The sequence below is a fragment of the Aethalodelphis obliquidens genome, unplaced genomic scaffold (genome assembly GCF_003676395.1).
Source record: "Aethalodelphis obliquidens isolate GAN/ISIS:26980383/991018 unplaced genomic scaffold, ASM367639v1 scaffold53, whole genome shotgun sequence".
NCBI lineage: Eukaryota > Metazoa > Chordata > Mammalia > Artiodactyla > Delphinidae > Aethalodelphis > Aethalodelphis obliquidens.
Window position 1 is genome coordinate 8,404,600 of NW_020837997.1, and position 10,989 is coordinate 8,415,588.

The window sequence follows — 10,989 nt, forward strand, 5'->3', positions numbered from 1 at the left end:
TCTATGTCTATGAGGCTGTTTCTGTTTCGTAGATAGGTTCATTTGTGTGGTATTTTAGATTCCACATATAAGTGATATCATATGGTACTTGTCTTTCCCTTTGTGACTTACTATGCTTAGTATGATAAACTCTAGGTCCATCCATGTTGTTGCAAATGGCATTATTTAATTCTTTTTTATGGCTGAGTAGTATTCCATTGTATTTATATATACCACATCTTCTTTATCCATTCATCTGTTGATGGACACTTAGGTTGTTTCCATGTCTTGGCTATTGTAAATAGTGCTGCTATGAACATTGGGGTGAATGTATCTTTTTGAATTAGAGTTTTGTCTGGATATATGCCCGGTAGTGGGATTGCTGGATCATACGGTAGCTCTATTTTTAGTTTTTTGAGGATCCTCCATACTGTTCTCCATAGTGGCTGTATCAATTTACATTCCCACCAACAGTGTAGGAGGGTTCCCTTTTCTCCACACCTTCTCCAGCATTTGTTATTTGTAGACTTTTTGACATTGACATTTTTGAAGGTCATAGGCCAGTCGTTTTGTAGAACGTCCCTGTCTGGGACATTGGGGACATTGCATTTGTCTGGGGACATTGCATTTGTCTGATTTTCCTCATGAATAGATTCAGGTTAAGCATCTTTGGAAGAAATACCACAGAAGTGATGGTGTGTCCTTCTCTATGCAGTATATTAGAATTTGATTTGTCCATTTGCCCCATTCCTGGTCATTTTAACTATGATCACTTGATGAAGCATTATCTCTCTGTTTCTCCTCTGTGAAGTGACAACTTTTTCCTCTGTCATGAATGGGTATTTTATGGGTGGTTACACTGAAACTACACAAATATCCTGTTTCCTCACGGAACTTTCACTGACTATCTCATCCATTGAGGATTCTGGCCTGAATCAACTGTCCTGATATTAATAATTTTTTTCATATCTATTTAATTAATTTATTTATTTGGTTGTGCCAGGTCTTAGTTGTGGCATGCGAACTCTGTTGTAGCATGCACACAGCATGTAGTTCCCTGACCAGGGATCGAACCCAGGTCCCCTACATTGGGAGCGCAGAGTCTTAACCTCTGTGCCACCAGGGAAGTCCCTTAATAACTGCTTTAAATAGATACTGAACAGGCTGAAAAGGTTGCTTCTAACATACATGTGAAGTGGGAAGAGTAACAATGAAATGCACATCCATGTAAATTTCAACCAGGCTCAGAAAGAGATACATCGGCATATGTGAAACCCCAGCACGTTCCTGCCTGGGGATAAACATGGATTGTTCAAAGCTGGGGATGGGCGTGGGGGGCAGGAGGGCAGCAGGGAGGCCTGGGATGGTGGGGTCTTTGAGTAACTAGATGGGGAGACGGATAAATTCCAGAACTACTCAGGTGGTGAAACTAATAGGATGTGGACGGACCAGTTAGATTTTGAGCCTGGGGAGGAGGGTGGAGGGCGAAGCGGGGGACTGGGCAGAAGGAGATGCTGCCCTTTGAGACCCTCAACTGGGGCTGATGAGCCCTCAGGGCTGGGGATGTGAGTGTTGAAGGGCAGACACAGACTCTCTGGGACAGCTGGACATTCCAGACCAGGGCAGGGCTGCTCCGGAGTTTCCAGTAGGCCCTTGAACTGGCAAAGGAGCTGAAGGTGGCTCCCAAGAGGCTCACGTGCGTCATGGAGTGGCCAGGAGACTAGCTCTCCTCTCCTCTGGCTAAGCCTCAGCCTGGGATAGGGTGGAACAGAGAAGGGTCATGTGTTCTACCATCAATGGTCTTAGGAATCTGGAGGAAAACAAAAGGTTATTTAAGAGATCTAATCCTCTTTTGAGACCCAGAACACATTGTTCGGTATGAGTTTTGATACAGATAAGAAGGAACATGATACTTAAAACAGATTCAAGTGATGGGGGTGTATTGGTAAACAAAGATTGCTTCTGGCACTGTAGAGTTGATAATTTGAAAGCTTAAGATATGAGGGAAATTATCAGATACATTCATTTAATGTTCTATTTTTATTTTTTATTTATTTATTTTTTGTGGTACGCGGGCCTCTCACTGCTGTGGCCTCTCCCGCAGGCCCAGCGGCCATGGCTCAGGGGCCTAGCCGCTCCGCGGCATGTGGGATCTTCCCGGACCGGGGCACAAACCCGCGTCCCCTGCATCGGCAGGCGGACTCCCAACCACTGCGCCACCAGGGAAGCCCCTAGTGCTCTATTTTTAATGTTGATATGAAACGAAGATGGCTTTTTAAAAATTTTATTTATTTTGTTTATTTTTTTTTGGCTGCGTCAGGTCTTAGTTGTGGCTCGCGGGGTCTTCATTGAGGTGTGCGGGAACTTTCTTTGCAGCAAAGGGCTCTTTTTGTTGTGGCACATGGGCTTCTCTCTGGTTGTGGTGCACGGGCTTCCTCTCTAGTTGTGGTGAGCCGGCCCCAGGGCTCTGTAATTTGCTGCACACGGGCTCTCTCGTTGAGGTGCGCGAGCTCGGTAGTTGTGGCCTGGAGGCTTAGTTGCCCTGCGGCATGTGGGATCTTAGTTCCCCGACCAGGGATCGAACCTGGAGTCTCTGCATTGTAAGGTGGATTCTTTACCACTGGACCACCAGGGAAGTCCCTGAAATGGCTTTTTCATTAAGGCTTTTACCTTCAGAACACAGTGTCTGGACTTTAAAAAGTTATTGGCACATCCCAAAGATCTGTACTGTTCTAGGGTGTGATAGCTTAGAAGTGAGTATAATTTGAACATAATGCCTTTTTAGAGTGTCAAATTCAGAACCAGGCAGATCCATCTCCTGACCCTAACCGTGGTCCTAAAGTAACTTGCTTGAGGAAATTGGATCCCAAAGATTACAGGTGGGGAATTTTGAAGTGTGTCCATATTCCATTGGAGATCAAAGAAGCCCAACTAAAAGAATTGTGGACCAACTGACATGACAACTGTGGACTGAGCAAAACTTCTTTTTGAAAGGGCTGTCTTATCTTGAAGATTATGACTTTGGAGGCACTAAGGTGATTGGCAGGGGAAAGAATCAGAACATGTGAAATTCCTTAAAAAAATATTGACAAATAATTTTGCCTATGTTACACATTAAAAAAAAACCTTTACACTTTGTGCAAAAAAAAAAGAGAGAGAGAGATCAAAGATAATTGCATCTTTCCCCTTCATCCACCCAATCAAAGTGCCTTCTCCCTGTTACATACTTCCACACTAGCTGGAGAGGCTGGGACATTCTTCCAATGCTGCTCGGATATCCTTGGTCCACATGGAGTCTAAATGCACCTTTCGTTCCTTTCATTCAGCAAACAAGTATTTTTAGAGCACCTTCTGTGTGCCAAGCATTGTTTGAGGCTCTGGGGAGCAGGCAGTGTAGAAGACAGACAGAAAAGTTCTGGCTCATATGGGACTGACATTCCAGTGAGGAACAGATAGACATGTATAAGAAGGTGATAAATGCTAGGGAAAAAAATTAGTGCAGGCCAAAGAGGTGTCTTGAGTGGAGAAAGCGTGGGAAGGCGGCCAGGGGAGTCTCATTGTGATATTTGAACAGAGATCAAAAGAGGTGAGGCAGAAGCTGTGTGGACATCTATGGGAAGAGCATTCCAGGAAGATGGAGCAGCAGGTGCAAAGGCCCTGAGGCAGAACTGTGCCTAGTGGAGCAGAAGGAGTGAGCAGGAGAGTGAGTGGGAGGAGAGAGGAAGTCAAGAGGTGACAGAAATGGGTCATGCAGGGCATTGTGGGCCACTCTAAGGATTTTAGTTCTTACATTCTGTGAGATGGGAGCCATGAGAGGGTTTGTACAGAGGAGGGATAATGCCTATGTCCCCAAACTGGTCCCTCCATCTTTCGACCTGGTTATGGTTCCACCCAGGCTGAAGCCCTGTCTTTCTCACCTCCCAAGTCTCACCTCCATCTGGCTCCCCTTCCACCTCCAGCTCCATCTCTCTCTCACATCCCCATTTTTATCTCGTTCAGTGTTTCTAGGAAAGGTAGGACACAACAAATGAATACAAATACACAATACCAATAGCATTCCAATATGCTGAAAGCATCCAAGTAGGAAAAGATAAGAAACAGAGCTTCTATCTACAAAAGCAGCCATCTTTGGGACTTCCCTGGTGGTCCAGTGGGTAAGACTCCACACTCCCAATGCAGGGGGCCTGGGTTCGATCCCTGGTTGGGGAACTAGGTCCCACATGCATGCCGCAACTCAGATTCCGCATGCTGCAACTAAAGATTCCATGTGCAGCAACTAAGACTCAGCGCAGCCTAAATAAATAAATATTAAAAAGAAAAAAAGCAGCCATCTTTCTCCCCCAAGGAGAATAATCTTAAGGAAGAGGGTGTGGTCTGTTTCAAGAAAACTCTAAACCTTTACTAGGAGGTTAAAATAAGACTTGGATTAATTAACTGATATGTCATGTTTATGGATGAAATGACTGAATTTTATTTTATAATGTCAATTATATCTAAATTAACATACAGGTTTTGTTTTGTTTTGTTTTTTGGTTGCATTGGGTTTTAGTTGCAGCACGTGTTGAGGCATGTGGGCTTCTCTCTAGTTGTGGCGTGCGAGCTTTGTCTCTCTAGTTGTGGTGCGCAGGCTCCAGAGCACGTGGGCTCTGTATTTTGCGGCAGGCGGGCTCTCTCATTGAGGCGCGGGAGCTCAGTAGATGTGGCATGCGGGCTTGCCCCTCTGCTGTGGGATCTTAGTTCCCCAACAAGGGATCGAACCCGCGTCCCCTGTATTGGAAGGCGGATTCTTAATCACTGGACCACCAGGGAGGTCCCTCTCATCAGACTTTTGAGAGCAATGCTTTAATGCAAGAAGAAAATGGAGTGACATGTTTAAAGATATTCTAGCAAAGAAAATGGGAGCCAAGGATTTTATATCCAGCAAAATTGACTTTCACATATAAAGGATATAGACTGTTATCAACATGTGAGAGCTAAGGGAAGATGGTTTGCATGAGGTCTTGAGGATTCCATTTCAGATAAACAAATGTCTAGAAAGACATGTGTTTATGACTGCAAAGAGTGTGAAACATAACATTACTTGTAAACCTAAGACCGAAGGGCACTAAACAAAGAAGGGTGATGTATGTAATGGATAAATGTTCTCTCAGTGTAGATGCAGTACAAATATATCCATATGATGGCAAAAGGGGAGAGTATATGCAAGAGATACTTTAGAACAGTTTTAGTAACATATCGATGGTAGTATTCGCATTGTTTTTTGAGACCACTGTGTGAGCAGTGTTCATTAAAGCAAATGAATGATTCTGAGACATTGTAATTATGTTTTCATCTGTGTTCTTAAGAACCAGGATTTTTATGGAAGAAAGAAGAAACAGATAGTATTAGTATCCTATTGCTGCTGTAACAAATTACCACAAATTTAGTGGCTCAAAATACTAATTGATTATCTTACAGTCCTGGAGTTCAAAAGTCCAACATGGGTCTCACCAGGCTAAAAATCCAGGTGTCCTCAGGGTTGCATTCCTTCTGGAGTCTCTTGGGGAGAGTCCATATCCCTGACTTTTCTAGCTTCTAGAGGCCACCTGCAATCCTCATCTGGTGGCCCCCCTTCCAGCAATCACAACACTCTCACCTCTGCTTCTGTCTTCACATCTCTTTCTCTGACTCTGACCCTCCTGCCAACAATTATAAGGACTTTTACGATGACATTGGGCCCACTGGAGAATCCAGGACAATCTCCCCATCTCAAGATTCTTAACATAATCACATCTGCAAGTCCCTTTTGCCATGTAAGCTACCATTTTCATAGGTGGCAGAGGTTAGTATATGGACATCTTTGGGGAGATGTTATTCTACCAACCAGAAAGAGGTTGAGTAAAAATCATGTAGTCCTGAAATTGAACTGGAAATATGAGAATGAATTCATAAAGTATTGTACATAATAGAATATGGACATATATATCATATGTATATGCATAAATATACATGATAATATATTACATACATATTATATTATATACAGATTATATCATGACATATAATTGTGTGTTATATTATAGGACAATATATTATATGTTCTCTCTGTATTATATATATAGATATTATATAATATATATTCTCCTCCTTTTAGCTCTTTTTTTTTTTTTTTTTTTTTGTGGTACACGGGCCTCTCACCGCTGTGGTCTCTCCCGTTGCGGAGCACAGGCTCCGGACGCCCAGGCCCAGCGGCCATAGCTCACGGGCCCAGCCGCTCCGCGGCACGCGGGATCCTCCCGGACCAGGTCACGAACCCGTGTCCCCTGCATCGGCAGGCGGACTCCCAACAACTGCGCCACCAGGGAAGCCCCCTTTTAGCTCTTTTGACCAAGAAAGTCTAGACACATGGCCAACCCAATAGCAAATGAGCATTTCTAACACCCAAACGAATATAATTTTGCCACCAAAAAAAGCCCCCAGAGTTTCTGGCTGATGCCAGGTCTGGGACAGGAAATGTCCAAGATGTGCCTGGAACATCTGGTCATAGGAGACAGCAAGAAAACTATCAGAGTTGCTCCAAAAAGCTCCAACCAGTAGAGGCTCCCACTGGCCAGGTGGGCCCACCAGTGAGGATAAAGGACTGGAGCACAACATATTTAAATCCATAAGCTCATAACTACTTAAAGAAAGAGCCAGCCTAAAATTATTAGAGAAATGTAAATCAAAACTACAATGAGGTGTCACCTCACACTGGTCAGAATGACCATCATCAAAAAGTCTACAAATAGGGTTTCCCTGGTGGCTCAGTGGTTAAGAATCCGTCTGCCAATGCAGGGGACACGACTTTGAGCCGCGGTCCAGGAAGATCCCACATGCCGCGGAGCAACCCTGCGCCACAGTTACTGAGCCTGGGCTCTAGAGCCTGAAAGTCACAACTACTGAAGCCCACGTGCCTAGAGCCCGTGCTCGGCAATAAGAGAAGCCACCACCCACCGCAACGAAGAGTAGTCCCCCGCTCACCGCAACTAGAGAAAGCCTGTGCGCAGCAATGAAGACAAAAGGCAGCCAAAAAAAAAAAAAGTCTACAAATAATAAACTCTGGAGAGGGCGTGGAGAAAAGGGAACCCTCCTACACTGCTGGTGAGAATGTAAATTGGTGCAGCCACTATGGAGAACAGTATGGAGGTTCCTAAAAAAACTAAAAAATAGGTTTATCATGTGATCCAGCAGTCCTGGGAATATATCTGGAAAAGACGAAAACTCTAATTCAAAAAAGATACATGTGGGACTTCCCTGGTGGTCCAGTTATTAAGAATCCGTCTTGCAATGCAGGGGACACCCATTTGATCCCTGGTGGGGAACTAAGATCCCACCTGCCGTGAGGCAACTAAACCTGCACGCCACAACAACAGAGCCTGCACACTGCAACTACTGAGCCTGCGCACCACAAGGAAAGATCCCACATGCCACAACTAAGACCCAATGAAGCTAAAAAATAAAAAATAAATAAATATTAAAAGGAAAAAAACCCAAAAGATACATGCACCTCAATGTTCATAGCAGTACTATTTACAGTAGCCAAGACATGGAAGCATCCTAAGTGTCCATCAACAGATGAATGGATAAAAATGTGGTACATATATGCAATAGAATATTACTCAGCCATAAAAAAGAATGATATATTGCCATTTGCAGCAACACGGATGGACCTAGAGATTATCATACTAATTGAAATAAATTAGACAGAGAAATACAAATATTATATGATATCACATATGTGGAATCTAAAAAATAATACAAATGAACTTATTTACAAAACAGAAACAGACTCACAGACATAGAAAACAAACTTTTCTATGGAAAGGGAGGAGTGAATTAGGAGTTTGAGGTTAACAGATACACACTGCTATACATAAGATAGATAAACAACAAGGACTTACTGTATAGCACAGGGAACTATATTCAATGTCTTGTAAAAACCTGTAATGAAGAAGAATCTGGGGAATTCTCTGCTGGTCCAGTTGTTAGGACTCCACACTTTCATTGCTGAAGGTGTGGGTTCAATCCCTGGTCCGTGAACTAAGGTCCCACAAACCTTGCAGCGTGGTTAAAAAAAAAAAAAACGACTGAGAAAGAATATATATATATACTCTTCATTGTGGTGCGTGTGGGTTTGCTGTCCACCAGAAGCTAACACAATATTGTAAATCAACTATGCTTCAATCAAAAAAAGAACCAGCCTAATTTATCACTTTCAGAGGATTATGGGGGAATTAATTCACTATTTAGGTAAGTAGTCTCTAAAGGGAAAGAATCAAGCACTCCTACATGAACGTGCCACTAGCTGACCAAATGGAACCTAAGGGAAACATCTGCAAGGGAAGAATTTTAGCTAATAAACAAGGACAAAATTCGAGGAGGAGGACATCGCTATTCTGCATTCACCACCAAGTTAGTTCTCAATGGCTGCTGGCCTCATGCAAGGAGAGACAAAGAGTGTGAGCCTGATGTTGATGGGACGAACAGCACCCACAATCGGGCCAAAGGCATCAAACCCTAGTCTAATCCCAGTTCTGGAAACAACTGCAAATTTGCTTGGAAGATGAAGGACAGAGAACCATGCCAGCGTGCACCACGAGGATGGGATCAGAACCACCCAGACCGTGGGAAACAGCCTGAGTTGTGCAATCGATTTATTGCAAGGCAGGGAAGGGATAGAGGGGAACCCATGAATTAAGAGACTTAAAAGATAAATATATATATATATATATTTTGCATGTGCAAGACTAAACCACAGTGTCTAGAGATTCAAACTTCCATGATAAACTATTCAGAAATGCCAGGCAGTTACTATCACACAAGTCACAACAGTGGTTCCTTTGCGGAGCGAGGAGGCACTGTGATTGGGATGCAGCCTGTTGGAGGGGCTTCTGGGGTCGCTGGTGACATGCTCTTTGTTGACCTGGGTGGGGGTTAAAATGATGTTTGCCTTCCAGCTGAGCTTCTCACACTCAGCGCTATCAACATTCAGGCCAGATGATTCTTGGTTGTGGGAGAATACCCCGTACATTGCGGGATGTTTAGCAACATCCCTGGCCTCCACCCACTAGAGACCAAGGACAGCCCTTCCCCCCACTCCATCCTGACAATCAACATGTCTCCAGTTATTGCTGAATATCTCCCAAGGGACAAAATCGCCCCTGGTTGAGAACTGCCCCTTAGGAACTCCTTAAGTTATACATTTATTTTTATGTGGTTTCTTGGATCTAGCTTTCTGTGTATGTGTGCATTTTTAAATTTTTTTAATTTAATTTTTATTTCATATTACAGTAGAGTCGATTTACAATGTTGTGTTAGTTTCAGGTATACAGCAAAGTGATTCAGTTATACATATACACGTATCCATTCTTTTTCAGATTCTTTTCCCATATAGTTTATTACAGAATATTGAGTAGCATTCCCTGTGCTATACAGGGTAGGTCCTTGTTGCTTATCTATTTTATACATAGTAGTGTGTATATGTTAATCCCAAACTCCTAATTTATCCCTTCCCCCCCACCTTTCCCATTTGGTAACCATAAGTTTGTTTTTGAAGACTGTGAGTCTGTTTCTGTTTTTGTTGTTGTTTTAATATTATTTATTTATTTGGCTGAGCCTGGTCTTTAGTTGTGGCACACAGAATCTTCGTTGCCGCCTGCAGGATCTTCATTGAGGACTGTGGGATTTTTTTCTTTTTTTTAATTGCGGCATGTGGGAACTTTTAGTTGTGATGTGTGGGATCTAGTTCCCTGACCAGGGATCAAACCCGGGCCCCCTGCATTGGGAGCGTGGAGTCTTGACTGCTGAACCAACAGGGAAGTCCCTGTTTCTGTTTTGTAATGCATTTTATTTTATTTAAAAAAATTTTTTTAATTCCACTATAGTTTTTATGGGGGAAACTTGACAGGATTCTACAGTTTATTGGGAAGGAAAAAAAAAAGACAGTGAAAATAGCCCAGGAATTTTGCAAAAAGTGGAGTATCAGATATTAAAATATATTCTAAAGCTACTGTAGTTAAAACAGAGTGACACTGGGACAAATAGAGAGATGAATCTTTGGAATAAAGTAACTTGCCTCCAATGGGCCCCATTTTATCAGATAAAGTCTGAGCTGCTTCTGACACACCCTTCTGCCTGTCCCTCCAGCTCCCCTCCCACCAACATCTTGACTTAGTCAAAGTTCACCATATCTTCCTTTGCATGTGCATTTTCTCCTGTCTGGAGTACATTTCCTTAAGTGTCATCCCTACAGGCTGTCTCCCCAGATCCTCTACGACAATGATGTGTCCTCTTTTCTCTTCCCATAGACTCCAGCTCCCATCCCTGTTACCCCCTGACCATAAACCATAGCTTGAAAATCTGTCTCCTCCTCTCAGCTTTGAGGCCCAGGATGGCAGGGATTATGTTCCCCTCAAGGACCTGCACAGTGCCTGGAACACCGTAGGTGCTCAATAAATGCTAAATTAATAGGGGAAAAATCTGTAGATTCACTTTCGATCATAATATTTTCCAAATGGGTTAAAGAGTTCAATGTAATTTCAAATCATTCTTTAAACAAACATTTTTTAAAAATTTTATTGAGGTAGGACTTCCCTGGTGGTTAAGAATCCGCCTGCCAATGCAGGGGACACGGGTTCGAGCCCTGGTCCCGGAAGATCCCACATGCCATGGAGCAACAAAGCCTGTGAGCCACAACTACTGAGCCTGCGCTCTAGAGCCCGCGTGCCGCAACTACTAAAGCCCGCACGCCTAGAGCCCGTGCTCCGCAACAAGAGAAGCCACCGCAATGAGAAGCCGGTGCACTGCAATGAAGAATAGCCCCCACTTGCCGCAACTAGAGAAAGCTCGCGTACAGCAACAAAGAGCCAACACAGCCAAAAATAAATAACTAAATTTATTTTTTAAAAAATTTATTGAGGTATAGTTGATTTACAATGTTGTGTTAATTTCTGCTGCACGGCAAAGTGATTCATATATATATATATATATATA

General features: G+C 43.2%; 1 non-coding gene across 1 annotated transcript; it reads left to right on the top strand.

The window, feature by feature from the left end:
- Positions 1–1,771: 1,771 nt before the first annotated feature.
- Positions 1,772–1,888, top strand: LOC113609013 (small nucleolar RNA SNORA40). Its single transcript, XR_003428476.1, has one exon. It is a non-coding gene; the product is annotated as a small nucleolar RNA SNORA40 (small nucleolar RNA).
- The last annotated feature ends 9,101 nt before the right edge of the window (positions 1,889–10,989 follow it).